The following is a 16,013-nucleotide window of genomic DNA, read 5'->3' on the forward strand; positions in this document are numbered from 1 at the left end:
CGGGAATCAAACCCAGGAATGCTGAAGTCTCTATGATCCTGCACAAAAACACCTCCAAGAAAGGCAGCGGGGTGAGCACTGAGCTGGGAGCCAAGAGCCTGAATTCAGCCATTCAGTAGCTGTGTGACTTCAAGCAAGTCACTTGGCCTCTCTGGAACTGTTTTCTCTTCCATAAAAACAGGAGCGTTTATTCTTGTTCCTTTGTGTCATTAGTAAAATCAAAGGGATTTAGGGATGTGACCATGTCCCCCATGTTAGCCCCAACCCCTCCCCAGGGTCAGCAGCTATGAAGGACGGTGGGAAGATGTCCTGGAGAGGACGGGGGTGCCCACTGCTGGCTCTGGAACAAGGCTTGGCAGTGGCTGACAACAGCTGGTATGAGTTCTGGGCCTGGCCCAAGTAGGGGGAGAGGGGTGGGCTGAGAGGTCACCTCTGGTCGTCCTGTCACCCTTCCTTGCTGACAGCTGCTGGGGCCTCAGGGCCAAGGGCCCCGCAGCAGGAGGGGGTGGGAGCCGGCTGGCTGGCGTCATCTCAGGCCTCATGCTGCCAACTGCTCAAATCCCAGGGTGCCTGGCCCTGCCGGGCTCACTGGCCAGGACGCAGGCCTCACTGCCCCACCCCGTAGCCCTTTCCCCAGTTCCCTGGGAAGTCTGGGGTGAGGGTGGAGGGGCTGGAGCAAAGGTCTGCAGGTTGAACATGCCTTGCTTGGAGCCTGGGCTGCCCCAGACCCCCTGAGGGGAGGTGGCTGGGCAGGTCTGGGTAGGAAGGGGGTCCTAGGAGGGGCCTTGTGGTTTTCCTGGCAAATGGCTAGGGTTGCAAGCCCTGCAGGGACCCTTCTTGGAGCCTGTGAACTCAGCCTGGCCTGGCCCCACCCCAGACCCCTCTCAGCTCCCACAGCTCCACTCCCAGCTCAGTGCCGAGCCTTTCCAGTCTGCTGCAGCCCACGCGCCTCTTGCTCCTCTGAACTCCTGCCTACCCATAATTACCACTGACCATATTTTCCAAAGTGAACGTGAAGAACAGTTTAACAAAGGATTCTTGGGCCACTTCCGGGTGTCAGAGGCAGCCTGGGAGATGTAGTCTGGATTTCAAACTCTGGGACATGTTCACAGTGTTTTGGAAGGACTTTTTTTTTTTGGCCACGCCGCATGGCACGTGGGATCTTAGTTCCCCGACCAGCGATCCAACCCACGCCCTGTGAGGTGGAAGCGCAGAGTCTTAACCACTGGACTACCAGGGAAGTGCCTGGAAAGACTATTTTTATATTACTTTATTCATAAATCAAAGCCATCCTAGGAAACGTGTGTTGGCCACATGCCACCTCACACCAGTTAGAGCTGACTGGACACCCCAGCCTGGCAACTTCCTAGCTGTGCAGCCCTGAGCAAATCACTTGACCTCTCTGAGCCTCTGATGCCTCATCTGTAAAACAGGAATCAAAATAGCCACCTCAGGGAGGGTGGGAGGGAGGGAGACGCAAGAGGGAAGACATATGGGAACATATGTATATGTATAACTGATTCACTTTGTTATAAAGCAGAAACTAACACACCATTGTAAAGCAATTATACCCCAATAAAGATGTTAAAAAAAAATCATCAAGAGAATAAAAAGGAAAACAAGAGAGTAAAAAAAAAAAAAAAAAATAGCCACCTCGCAAGGCTGTTGTGAAGATTCAACAGGACAACCCAAGAGCTTAACCCAGTGTCTGACACTTACTAGGTTCAAGTGTCACTTCTTGCCTTTCCTCTCCTCCCACTCCTACCCCACCAAGACCTTACACGCCAAGAGAGTGAGCTCCTCAGAAACCCCTGGGGAGAACAGTCCCTGTTCTGCCCCCTTACAGGCTAGACAGGGCTCAAGAGGAACCTGCCTACAAAAGGCTCCGATGGATTCCTGGGTCCTGGACTGTCAGGGTAGAAAGGGATCACCTAGCCCAACACCCTCACTTATCAGAAAAGGAAACCGAGGCCCAGAGAGGGCAAGTAAGGACATTAAGGAGGCCCAGCAAGTGTTGAAGGGGCTGAATTCACACCCATCTCTGCCTGACTGCCTCTGGGTGACGTGACCTCTTGGAGCTTCATTTTAGGGTCCCTCCCCACTGGAGTATTGTTACAAGGAGAAGTTGGATTATGTATGCAGAGTTCTTACAGCAGTGCTGGGTACTCGGAGAGGACGTAGCAGCTCAAGGAAGAGAGGAAGAAGTCTCCCTGCAAGTTGATGGCAGAGGCAGACTCAGGACCCAGGTGTCCTGGCTCTTAATACAGGGCCCTTCACTTTCCACAATGCCCCCTTCTTCCCATCCTTCCCCAAGGCTGGGGTCCGGGCCGCACCGATGACTCTGGGAAGGTGGCATTAGGCTGGGTCTTTGCGGTGGGCTGATCGAGGCCTGAGACCCCAGTCTCAACCTCTGGGATTGAGAACTGGTTCCCCTGGCCCGCCCCAAGACCCAGTCAGACAGGCCCAGCAGAGGAAATGGCAGGAAGGGTTGGCAAGCAAGGGGTGCGTGTCCTTGGCAGGGAGAATTCACCTCCCAGGGACTTGGGTTACCGGAAATGATAAATCTCCCACTGCCTGCCACCTTCGACCAGGAATGTCGGCTGCCTGGGCGAACATCCTGTCCACCTGCCCCAGGACAGCCCAGGGACAGCCAGGACCTCGCCCACCCCCTGCTCCCTGCCCTGCCCCTGGGGCCTTGGCTTGGTCTCTGGGGCTCCGCAGCCAAAGGGCACCTGTCATTCTGGGAAGGTTGGAACGGTTGTAAATAACCAATCACAGGAGGAGAAGAGAGGGCTGGAAGGGGGACCCCCAAAATATTGAAAGCCACCCCTAAACCTGATTCATTCAATCCTGTCAAACATGGATTCTGAGCCCCAAGTTTGGATGAAGGCTCCAATCTTGTTAACCCAAGGTAGGAGGTGGCACAGTGTAAACTCTGGGGTAGGATTAACCCGGTTGGAGGCCCAGCTCTGCAACTTGCCAGTCGGGAGGCTTTTGGCAAGTCACTTCAGCACCTCCCACCCCTCATCCCTGATATGGAAGCGACACGGCTGTGAGGGGCACCCTGTGACATTCACGGAGCTCAGCTGTGAGTCGCTTAGCACAGGGAGGGTCTGGCACACAGCAAGGGCCCAATAAACAGTGGCCATTAGGTATTGGGAAGTGTCGGGAAGGAGAAGGGAAGATAACCAAGAACTGTCGTGTGAGTAGGTATATGAGCCACGCATGTTCTCTGCCATCATGGAGCAGCTGGATCATAAACCAGTACTTGTTAAATGCTGAAAGCGCTGAAAGGGAAAATACTGCAGCGTGAGGGGGACACGGAGTGGCTGGGTGGAAGCGGCTACTTTACACAGGCTATCTGTGCACAAAGAAGAGCTGTCTGAGCACAGGGAACAGCAGCGGTAAAGGCCCCAAGGCAGGAGTATCCTTTGAATGTTCTGGAAACATCCAGGAGGCCAGTTATCTAATACCCATAATTGCCCTGGGAGTGAGTTATAATTATCCCCATTCCCCACATGAGGAACATGAGGCTCAGAGAGGCTGGCCAAGATCACAGAAGGAGTAAGTGGCAGAGCTAGAATTCCAACCCTCCTTCTCAGAAAAGAGTCCAGGGGCTACTGAGTCCATCAGAACTCCCATTGGGAGGGAGAGGGCGGGAGAAAAGTATGCAAGGTGTTCAGTCAAGGACCTGATTCCTCCAGACTGGCTGTGTGATCTCAGACAGGTTACATCTCCTGCTGGGCCTCCATGTCTTCAGCCTCATGGACCAGCCATGCCTGTTCGTCCACCACCCAGCTGATGAGGGAGGGGCCAAAAGAAGGGGGAGGGGAGAGTATGATGCCAGGAGGTGACCTTGAGCTTTTCTGGCACCTCAGACCCCAAGCTCCTCCCCACAGGTGTGAATGCCACATACAGACCAGACCAACCTGAACCACCCAGCACGACTTCTTGCCTGCCCCCTCCCCCCGCAAAGAGTTTGCACCCTGCCTACGCCTGCCTGGGCCTTGTCCCCGCTCAGCACCCAGGGCCCAGCCACAGCCAGGAATCTGTCCTGCACTCCAGCTCCAGGTGCCAGCCATGCCTCTCCCCCCAGCACCCAGGACTCAGCCCGTGAACAGCTCCTGGCGTTCCCGACCAGGCGGAGGCCCATGACCGGCCTTTGTAACCAGGGGTGCCAAAGCAGGCCAGCCCTCATGGGCACTAGGCCAGACCCTGAGGCCCAGCCAAGTGCAAACAGCATGCTTGGCTCCCAGATACAGGCACGTTAGAGCAGGCAGGCTGCCCACTGCCCCCATCACAACAAACTATCATCTCCGCCCTGCCGAGAGGGGCCCAGGCAGCCCAGGCAGCCAGCACCTCTGCTGGGAGCTGGGGACTGCCACGGGAGGCCCCACCCCCACCCCGAGAATGGGCAGTGGGAACCTCCGAGGCTGGACGTGGAGAGTCCAGATGCCAGCAGCTGAACGGGGAACTAAGCAGAGACAGGCTGAGGGGAGTGGGTGGGAAATTTAGGGGGGAAGGGTGGGCTGGATGGAGCCGAGTCACGGACTTTCCAACATTACGTATGGAGTTAGGCAAGGGGAGAATGAGACCCCCCCCAGCGCCAAGGAGAAGGTGGGTCTGGCACAGTGTGGTAAGGGGGGCAATCCTGTCTGCCTCCATCAGGGCCCAGGGGTCTCGCAGGCCTCCACAGACCGGGGCTTCCAAAGCGGGACAGGGATCTAGTAAAAATGACACAGTGATTCCTTACTGAGTGCACGTGGCACTTCATATGCACTGGTGCTATCCAACAGGACTTTCTGCAGTGACGGAAATGTTCTGTATCTACATCGTCCAATAAGGTAGCCATGAGCCACCTGTGGCTATCGAGCACTTGAAATGCGGCTGGTGCAACTGAGAAACTTGAATTTCCTTTAATTAAATCTTAAACAGCCACGTGTGGGCTGGCAGTCACCATACCGGACAGTGCAGATTTACACCATCACCAGTCCTTACACCAATCCTGGAGGGAGTGCAAAGCCACACAGCAGGCAAGCCACACAGAAGAAATCAGAACCCAGGCCTGGCCCCTCTGTTGTGCCCCGACCCAGGGTCAATATCAACCCTGGCAGAGACTAACGGAACTTGTACATGTGTGGGCGATAAGGCTGCCCGGTTGATCAAGGCATCAAGTCTCTTGCATTTGGCGCGAATTCTGTCGGTGGTTATCACACGCTGACCAGACGGGCCATTTATAAAAGTCTTTGATTTCTTGACATGAAGAAAAGGCAGAATGATGACGTACTAATTGCAGCTGGTTGAGGAACCAAGTCTTTGAGAACGCTGGGAATCTTCAGGGACGAGACAGTTGGGCTTGGCCTTCCCCACCTCATCACCCCAGACCCCACGCAGCCCCCCAAGGCTCCTGAGATCTGCACGACACTCTCACATGGCACATTTTCCTGCCTCTGAGCCTCTGTTCCCTCCTCCCGGAAGGCTATTGCTCTGCCTCCCAATCTAATCTACTCATCCATCCTTCAAGGCTGGGCTTAATTACCACCTCCACTCTGAAGTCTTCCTGGACCCCCCACAAAGACATCCTTCTCCCCCATACATCCGAAGGACTTAATTTCTACCTCTTAGAGGGCTAGAGATTTGGTCTTAAATACAGACACTTGAGTAAATGTCTCTACTCTCTTGCTGGAACCAAAGTTCCTTGGGAACAAACACCAGCTTGAGTTTTTTGCATCATATTTATATATGATATACTATATATATACATATATATATTTTTTTTAACCTTTAGACACTTCCCAATGCCAAGCAACAGCTAGTGGATAATAAACAATATTTACTAAATTGAATTAAACTTTAATAGTGGCTTAGAAGTTTGGGGACTCAGTGTCTTACGATTCTGCCCTAATCTCCTGTGGTCCTGACAGGCAAGTCCCTTCCCTGCCCTGGACCTCAATTTGTACATCTGTAAAATGGGGGCAATGATAGCGCCCACCTTGTTGGGAGACTATTTGTACTTCTTACATTTATTTGACAAACACTATGCGCCAGGCACTTGACAAATATTATCTTCTTAACAACCCCGTTTTATAGAGGAAACTGACAGTGAAATGAAACAGATAACAGAGATAATGCAAGTCAGGCGCTCAGCACAGCATGTGGCACATGGTAAGTGCTAAATAAACTATAGCAACACTTCTTTTTTTTCTTTTTCTCTTTTCTGTATAATGAAGAGTCTACAGAATTGGGAGAAATTTAGGATACTCTCCCAGGGCTGGGTACATAGTAGATGTTTCTTAAAATATTTGCTGCTAGATTGACTCAGTCCCAAGAGTACTAGTGATAGAAGGGGTGATCCTAACTGAGCCCCGGGAAGCTCCTGCTCTGACTCCCCCCGCCCCACTCCCCAATCTGCCAAGCAGTGGCCACAAGCACAGTAGAGAACCCTTTTCTTGCCCCACCTTTCTCCAAGGACAGGAAATGTGGAATGACTTTGGGGAGATGACTCAGGTCCAGCTGTGCTGATCCCATGGGCAAATGGAGAAAAGAGAGTCTGATTAAGTCTCAAAGACAAGGGTTATTCTTGTCCTTCTCCAGTCCTGCTAGGAGCTTGGACACCCCATTCTTCTCCTCAACCCCAGCCCAGACCAAAAGAGGGGAAGGAGGAGGAGAACAGTGAAGAAAATCAACACTGATGGCGTTTCTATGTTGGCCATCTCTCCAGGCCCCAGTTTTCACAACTGTCAAATGATAATTCCTACATCGTGGGGGTGGTTTTCAAGATAAAATGAGACAGGACTTCCCTGGTGGCGCAGTGGTTAAGAATCTGCTTGCCATTGCAGGGGACACGGGTTCGAGCTCTGGTCCGGGAATATCCCACATGCCGCGGAGCAACTAAGCCCGTGTGTTGCAACTACTGAGCCTGCTCTCCAGAGCCCGTGAGCCACAACTACTGAGCCCACGTGCCACAACTACTGAAGCCTGTGCCTAGAGCCTCTGCTCCGCAGCAAAGAGAAGCCACCGCAATGAGAAGTCCGTGCACTGCAATGAAGAGTAGCCCCCTCTCGCCACAACTACAGAAAGCCCGCGCGCAGCAACGAAGACCCAACAAAACCAAAAAAAAAGATAAAATGACAATGTATGGAAAGCAGAGCTTCTCCATCTTTAACATGCACAGGAATCAGCATGGGATCTTGGGATCTTGTTAGTGTACAGATTCGGATTCCATAGGTTTGGGTGGGGCCTGAGACTGCATTTCTAACAAGCTCCCAGGTGAGGCCCCAGCTGCTGGTGCATGGACCACCCTTTAGGTTATGAGAACAAAAAGGGACTAGAACAGCACCTTGCACACAGCAGCCCTCAATAAAAGTTAGCTATACTTTTTCTTCTAGAGATTTAATCACTAAGAATCATCCCTAGGGGATTAGAACCGTTATATCACCCCAATAATACTGAGGTCCTGCGAGGCTGAGTGGGTTGCCCAAGCACAGAAGGCTAGGACTCAAGGCAGAAGCAGGGGACTTCCCTGGTGGTCCAGTGGTTAAGACTCTGCGCTTCCACTGCAGGGGACACGGATTTGATCCCTGGCCGGGGAACTAAGATCCCGCGTGCTATGAGGTATGGCCAAAAATTAAAAAAAAAAAAAAAAAATCAAGGCAAAAGCAGGATTCGAGGCCATGTCTGCAGATCCATCCTTCCCATGCATCACACCATCCCAAGCCCCACCAGCCTCAGTGGCAGCCAGGGGCCTGGAGCTGAGGACACACCAGCCCTGCCCCTCAGCCCCATTGCAGGCCCCTACTGGGCCAGACACGCCTCCAGGCAAAAGCCCAAGCTCCCCCAAGAAAGGCCTTGCACCATCACTTCCACTCCCCCAGTGGCAGCTTCCAGCAGCCTCCCCCTCCATCGCCTTATAAAGCAGCCCCGATCTGCTCTTTTCCAAGCTGCAGTTTAATTTTACATGGAGTGAACCAACTGTCCTTTCCCTGCAGCCTCGCCCTGCTTCACACATTCCTTCTGGAGCAACATTACCTAATTTAACCATAGCCCCTGCTCTCCAGGGCTCTCAAAATAGCAGCTGCCAGTGGGGGAAAATGCCCTAATGTTATCAAAATAAACAGTTCTCCCTCTTCCTCCATTCTTGGCCAGCACCAGCCTCAAGACCCAGCCCAGGGAGGAGTGAAAGCTGGAAGGACCAAGGTGGGCCTGGGGTAGACAGAGATCCCGCCAAAGCCCTGTTCTCACCATCCTTCCAGCCCTCTCATACATGTTCCTGGGACACTCTCTCGTATATGTTCCTGGGACATTCGCTTATACGTGTTCCTGGGATCTCCCCAGGCCTTCCCCAGGCCCAAATCCTCCAGTTCATCCCGTGAGCCAATGTTGCCCTGGTTACCCAAAACCAAGATTCAACTTTCACTTTCTCCTAATAACAAAAACTACAGTAGTAATAATTGCTACCATTCCCCAGGTATTCATTATGAGCTAAATACTTCCCACACCTTGGCTCACTGACACCTGCAAGGTAGAGATTTAGTGTCCTCTTGTTTCAGATGAGGAAATGGGTGCTCAGAAAGGTGCAGTGACTTGCCCAGGGTCACGTAGCCTGGAGGTGGCAGAGGTGGGATTGGAACCCGAGCCCAGCTGCCCCAAAGCCCAAACCATGTACTACCTTCTAGCTGGGACGCCTCTGCAGGGTCTGAGCCCAGGAGAGGAGGAGCGAAGGGGGTTTTGGGGGTTAGAAAGGGCCTGCTCACCTGATGTATCATTGTAGGGTCTGCTCACATGGCTGGTGCCAAACCACAGGGGCCTGTTATACCCTACCTTACATTTCACCCAGGTTTTGTGAGTCCTAAGTCTGTCCCTAGGACTCCAAGGGCACAGGCTGCCTGTCAATCTGTGAATCCAAGCCCCTACTCCCTGCTCCCCCCATCCCATATGCCTCAGAGCATGGCTGCCACATTAAAGCAGGGAACAAAAAAAAAAAAAAAAAAAAAGCAGGGAGCACCCAAGTGCTGACATACCTCAGGCGCAACCAGTGGTTAAGGAGCTGGGAGGGCAGGGCCTCCCCCTGCCCTGCTCTCTTAACATACAGAGTAATCATTAACCAGGGCAGAGCATCGCACCCCCAGGGCCAAGGCCAGACGCTCCAGACCCTTCCCACCTGAGGAATTCTGGGGCCACTTTCCCAGCCACACCACTGGGATACTGAGGCCCCTGGTACAAGGGAGGGGTGATTGGACCAGGAAGGCCTAATCTGATATCACTATGCAGGTGGCCCAGAAGGTGCCTGGAAAGCACTTAGGAGCATCTGGGCCCTCTTCACTCACAACCCTTCCTGCCCTGCTCCCCTCCCAAAATTATGAAGACCCATAAGCGAAGAGGGTTGGACAAGAGGATGGACCCTGGGGTTTGGAGCCTCCTCGAAGGTCAGGTGGAGGCAGAACGAAACCAAGCCCCAAGGTTTACCCAGGACGAAGTACCAAGGGCAGTCTTGAAGGGGAAAAAGGAAAACCACAAAATAATAGTTCCTGTCATACATCAACTGCTTGTTCTGGCTGGCGGTGATTTAAATGATGTCTAATCTTCACCAAAACCCTGCAAAGACGGTATTACCATTCCCAGCTGATAGCTAAAGCTTAGAGAGGTTAAGTCACCGGCCCAGGGTCACACAGCAATAAGTAATGGAGCTAGGACAAGGACTCAGGGCTGTGCCTCCTGCCCATGACACTGTCCAGAATTAACAGATGGGGGGCTAACAGGCCACATAAAGGAGCCTCTGAGTCCCGGCCAGAAACCCCAGGTGAAAGAGCGGGTAGGGGTGGGGGTGGTATGCAGGGTGTCCCCCATATCTGGATGTGTCAAGTAAAGGTGGCCCCTAGGGCTTCCAGCACCTGAGGCCTGCGTGAGGTGGGTGGGGCCTCCTGGAGTGTTGAAGGGCGGTGGGTGGGACCTGCACCCCCCCCCCCAGGAGGTCACTTAGAGAATTCCCTTCAACTGCTCAGGTGAAACCTAGGTGAGGCCCAGGCAGGCTGGAAGCTTTGATCTTATCGCACATTCCTGCCCCAGCCATCCTGGTCCTTGTCCCCTCCCTACCTCCTCCCATCCAGGAGGTGGGAAACCAGGCGGACTTAACCCTTTCCTCCCATTTCTTCAAATCAAATCCAGGCTTGAGCTGACCTCTGCCTCCCTCCAGATCCCCCAGAAAAGTGGGGAGAGAGATGAGAGGAAGTAAAGTGGAAAGCAGGAGTTTCAGCCCTACTCTCCTTGTTTAACTCACTCAACGTCACGGGGCCCCAAACCCGAGTTCCATGGGCAGCTTCCATTTCTCTTAAATTAAAATAACCAGACTCAGTATAAATAAGCCTCGCTGTTTTCCACATCCATGAGCTCATCTGAGACTCATGGCAAAACCAGACTGCTCTCCTCTCTGCTCCGTGGGTCTTCTCCCCTGCCCTAGCCCAAGGGGGCTGTCTCCCCAAGACCTCTCTTCCCACAAGCTAACTGGAGGGAAACAGACAGTAACTAGAATAACAAACAGGGGCTGAGACAAAGTCACAAAGACCCCAGCTATCTCCCAGAGGTCGTGTGGCCCTGAAAAGCTGCTCCCAAGCTCTTAGAAGACTCTACCTTGAATGCAGCCTCCTTTTATTGAATCATCCTCCCCTTTTATTGACTAGTCTCCCCTGTCAGACTAGAAGCTCCTTCAATCCATGCTAGGTGTTTAAACCTAACACAAGGCTGGGCATGGGCACAGAGCTGGCACTCCATAAATGTTTGTTGTATGAATGAATGAACGGTCCCATTTTGCATCTGGGGAAAATTATGCTCAGAGAAGTTAAATGACTTGCCCTGGATCCCACTGACAGGGCGAGGAGTACAGGAATCCTGTGACTCCTAGTCTAGTACTCACTTGCTCCACAGACATTTACAAGGCCTCTGGATCTTAGCTCAGCAGCAGGTGATATGATGTGGGCGGACCACTGCAGGAGTGACCCCAGGTCCACACGGGAGGACAGGCGAGGCTTCAGGAAGGTCTAATGGAGCAGGGGGTCTTCTCCTTCATCTGTTTCCCTGGCCCAGGGTCTGGCACTCGTTGGCAGGTAGTCAGTGAAGGACGACATGAGATTGGTAAGATGGTGGGCTTTACCTGGTAGCTACCACCAAGTCTTGAGGACAAGCTAACAGTTTTCTCCAAGAATTCAACGTCCCCTTCCCCTGAATTGGCAAGTGGCCAAAAAACAAGGAGCCCATTTTGTGGGTAGGAAAAGCGAGGTCCGGGGAAGACGGTCAGTAGTTGGCTGGCGACCAAGTGGAGGCCCAGGCCTTGACTTCTTGCCTCCTGGTCTGACCAGTTGCAGGGTAGGGGACTGGCATGCTTGTCACCTCAGCTATCTTGGTGACTTCCTCTCATTCTTTTCCAGTGTTAATGACTCCAGCTGCAGGCTACAGCCTTCCTGCTCACGCCTCACAACAATGCGAATCTAGGGAAGATGGGGACAACTTCTGGAACCCTGCCCTGGATGCCTTCCTCCTCCACCAGCCAAATCCTCCTTGCTCTTGAAGCCCCACTTCCTCCAGAAAGTCTTTCCAGAGAATTCATGCCCAACTGACCTTTTCCTTCCCTGACAATCTGCTATTGTCTAGACTGGAGTTGTGCTGGGTAACCATGGTCCGTGAGCCCTACCTCTCCAACAAGACCCAGAGCTTCTGGAGAGTAGGGACCACCACTCTCATTTCTTACAGGAGGACTGACAGAGCTGGATTCAGCTCCCACCTTCCTCTGCACCTGCCTGTGTGATCTTGGGCAAGTCACCTCTCTCCTCTGAGCTTTCTCTCATCTGGGAAATGGAGGCATAATCCCAATTATGTAGGAAAGGTGAAAATGCAGACAAAACACTGGCACAATGTCTGGCACACAGCAGGTCCTCAGGCAATGAATGAGTGAATAAATGAATGGATGGATGAAGACTGGATTCTTCTGCTGCACTAGATGTTCAAATGACACAGTTTGGGGGACTTCCCTGGTGGTGCAGTGGTTAAGAATCTGCCTGCCAACGTAGGGGACATGGCTTCGAGCCCTGGTCCGAGAAGATCCCACATGCCGCAGAGCAACTAAGCCTGTGAATGAGCCACAGCTACTGAGCCTGCGCTCTAGGGCCCCCGTGCCGCAACTACTGAGCCCGCGTGCTGCAACTACTGAAGCCCTCGTGCCTAGAGCCCATGCTCCGCAACGAGAAGACACTGCCATGAGAAGCCCGCACACCAAAACAAGAGTAGCCCCCGCTCGCCGCAACTAGAAAACCACCCCGTGCAGCAACAAAGACCCAACGCAGCCAAAACAAAGAAACAAAACAAACAAACAAAAAACAAATTACACAGTTTGGGACTTGTATATAGATTCTGCTCCCAACTGTGCCACTATTGAGGTGAGCACAGGGCGGCCTCAGAGCAGGCCCCACTCAGCAAAAATCCACTGAACTCCAAACAAGGCAAAACCTACAGGCCCCAAAGGGAGCTTGGGACCTGACTGAGAAAGATCCAGGTTTCCAAGGGTCTCAATCTCAGGGAAAGCCAAATCCACCTCCCTGGGGAATGTTAACACTAAACTGAGCTGGATGCCAAGGGGCAAAAGGCGCCCAAGTCTGAGAAGTAGGAGCTGGATAAGCCCACATGGCAGATACACAGCTTGCCGTACCCTCCGCCAAGGCTGGCCCAGTCCACCTCCTCCGGGCAGCCTGTCGTGACTATGCCAGTCCTCCCAGATCATCCTCTCTCTCCCTGCAACAGGCCAGACCCACTCAGGAAGGGATGACAAGTCTGGAGTCAGACAACCTGGGCTCTATTCCCAGCTGTGCCAGGTACCGAACGGATGACTTGGGCCAGCCATGCCCACCCCCCTCAGTGCCTCATTTTCTCCAGATGCACAATGGAGATAATAATGCCAACAGCAAAAGACCGCTGTGAGGATTATATGTGATAATGCCTGGAGAGAGCTCTGCGTGGGGCTGGGCTAAGAAAGGGTGGCAACCTGGGTGACTGAGGTCACTGGGGAGGAGACCCTGGAAGTCCCAGGGCACAGAGACTGGTCTGTCCTCAGGAAACTCCTAGGTCTCTGTTCCTCTGGCCAAAGGGTCACAGGAAGGCAAGTGGCAGGAGGGGGAGAAGAGCTGTTAAGTGATAGAGGCCACCGGGGCTAGGATTTCTGAGGCCAGAATTTCAGAGCATCCAGTCCAGCGAGAGATGCAAGAAGAGGTATGATCCCAGTTCCCAAGTATTTGAAAACTGGGAACGCCAAACAAGGAGAGGGATGAGTCAGCTGGGGTGAGGGGAGGCCAGGACCAGAAGGAGGGGGGGCAGAGCTGGCTCTTTGGGGGTGAGTCTGGGGAGGCGGGGGAGACAGAGGTGGAGGCAGGCACCTGGAGGTGGGCTGGGAAGGGGCCAGAGGCAGCTGGGAATTCCCAGCCCCACGCCAGGAGAAGCATCTGTGGGGTCACCTCAGGCCACCTCTAAAGTCCTCCCCCTGCCAGCCCCGGGCTGCCTCCCCATCCCCACAGCCCGGGATTGGGGAAAAGATGCCAAATGTTAAAAAATGAAACACCTGGACGTGACCCATCCTACTGGAGAAGGGGCATGTCTCTACCCAGCAACCCAAGGCCAAGGCCAAGTCCCAGGGTACAGGGAGCGGTTACCAAGCACGAGTGCGTCTCTTTCCTTTTAGCCCTGCTATTTCTCTAAGAGCCCATGGGAGCCAGAGTTAAAGCTGTGCAACTCCAGCTTCCCTGGCAATGGACCTGCTACAGGTTTGCCCAGGGCTCCCCGGGCAAGGTCCTGTCTCCTCCAGTGGGCCTGAGGGAGGGTGGGGCTGGGATGGAGTCCCAGGAAGCCCCCCTCCACCATTCCCCTTAAGATGCATGAACATCCTTTCTGTACCCATGGGAGCCACTTGGCCACACCCTCTGTTGCTCAGAGCCCACCAACTGCACACATCTGGGAAGGGGACAATGCGTCCACAGGCTCCAGCCTTTCCCAGGCCACACCCTGCAGTGTGTCCCCACTCCTTCTCCCCCTACAGGAAGGAGCAATCAGGGTGGAAGGGTGGACTTTTTCTTGCAGCTGCAGCCTCAGTGGGGGAAGGGGAGCCAGTGACAGATCAGATAGAGTTACATCCGGGGCTCACAGACTGAGAAAGAGAGGCAGAGGGAGCAGGGAGGATCCCTTAACTCGGTCATTCATTCAACAAGCCCAGGGCTTCCCTGGTGGCGCAGTGGTTGAGAGTCCGCCTGCCGACGCAGGGGACGCGGGTTCGTGCCCCGGTCCGGGAAGATCCCACATGCCGCAGAGTGGCTGGGCCCGTGAGCCATGGCCACTGAGCCTTCGTGTCCGGAGCCTGTGCTCCGCAACGGGAGAGGCCACAACAGTGAGAAGCCCGTGTACCGCAACAAACAAACAAGCAAACAAAAAACAAACAAAAAAAACAAGCCCAGAGCAGGGCCTGGGTCAGTAGGTGGCAGCAATTGTGATCAGGAGAAGGTGTGTCATGCTGGGCACTGGGAACCCCGAGTCAAATACCACTCTGGCTGTGCCCTCAGCAGGAACCAGCCTAATAGAGCAGCCACTGACTGTCAAACATTCTCACATCCCAGGTACTGCGTGAGGTGCATCCACCTGGCCTCATATTCACCTGGGAAACAGGCATCATGATCCCCATTTCTGTCCTGAGGCTCAGAGAAATGAAGCAACTTCCCCAAGGTCACACAGCCAGTTGGGGCTGAGCCAAGGCATGACCCTCTGAGCCCACACCTTTCCCTTGTCCTCAGCGCCCAGAAAAAAGGGCTCCAAGTCCAGTTGGGGGACAGAAAAGTGGAACACGGCACGGTGGGCACCCTGGCTTGTCTCACATGCTCCAGATCCCAGCAGAGAACAGTAGCTGGGAAGAAGAGCTCCCCTGCGTCCAGCCTCAGCAAGGAGCCTGGGCCTTCTTGGCCAGCTGGCTTCTTCAAGGCCATTAGTTTTCTTTTTTATTAATTAATTTATTTTTGGCTGCATTGGGTCTTTGTTGCTGTGCGCGGGCTTTCTCTAGTTGCGGCGAGCAGGGGCTACTCTTCGTTGCGGTGGGCATGCTTCTCATTGCAGTGGCTTCTCTTTGTTGCGGAGCACGGGCTCTGGGCGCACGGCCTTCAGTAGTTGTGGCGTGAGGGCTCAGTAGTTGTGGCGCAGGGGCTTAGCTGCTCCACGGCATGTGGGATCTTCCCGGACCAGGGATCGAACCCGTGTCCCCTGAATTGGCAGGCAGACTCTTAAACACTGAGCCACCAGGGAAGTCCTTCAAGGCCATTAATTTATTCACTCAATAAGTGTTCACCTACTATTGCCCAGCAGCCTAGCACCGGGCAAACTGTAACAAACAAAACTGAATGCCCGCCCTCTAGGTGGGGAAGACAGTGAATTTCAATAAAACACACAAATATACAAGCTGTGAGCTTCGGCTGGGGGGTTCAAAGGGATCAGTGTCTGCGGCTGCACAAAGGTATTCTCGGCAAGAACCCCCTCCAGGCCGATGCAGAGGCTCCAACTTGGGGTCGGGGTGTGGGGCTGCCCTAGCTGAGAGTCAGTCCAACACTGTCCCCTCCCCCATGCCATCCCCTCCATCATCTGTCGTTCTCCACCCTCCTCCCAAGTCTGCTCCTCTGGAGCTCTCCTACCTCAGTTAGTGGCAGCCCCACCTTTCCGATGCCCAAGCCAAAGCATATGGAGACGTCCCTGACGCCTCCCTTTCTGTCCCCTCACCCCCATAACCAGTCCATCAGCAAATCCTGTTGGTCCTACTTCCAAAATATACTCAGGATTCAACCCTTTCTTCGTGCCTCCACTGCCCTGGTACGAGCTCCCATAGTCTGGGGGCTGGGTCACGGCCTCCTTGCTTTTGACCTTGATGTCCCACGTTGTCTTCTCCACACAACAACTAGAGTGATCCCTCATCTCACTCAGAAGCAAATCCAAACTCTTTCCTGTGG

General features: G+C 53.7%; 1 protein-coding gene across 1 annotated transcript in view; it reads right to left on the bottom strand.

Annotated features, from left to right (window-relative positions):
- The window catches only part of HSPG2 (heparan sulfate proteoglycan 2), a 100,874-nt gene that overhangs the window by 79,382 nt on the left and 5,479 nt on the right, over window positions 1–16,013 (bottom strand). The window lies entirely within an intron of this gene.

Source organism: Phocoena phocoena, chromosome 1 (assembly GCF_963924675.1).
Source record: "Phocoena phocoena chromosome 1, mPhoPho1.1, whole genome shotgun sequence".
Lineage (NCBI taxonomy): Eukaryota > Metazoa > Chordata > Mammalia > Artiodactyla > Phocoenidae > Phocoena > Phocoena phocoena.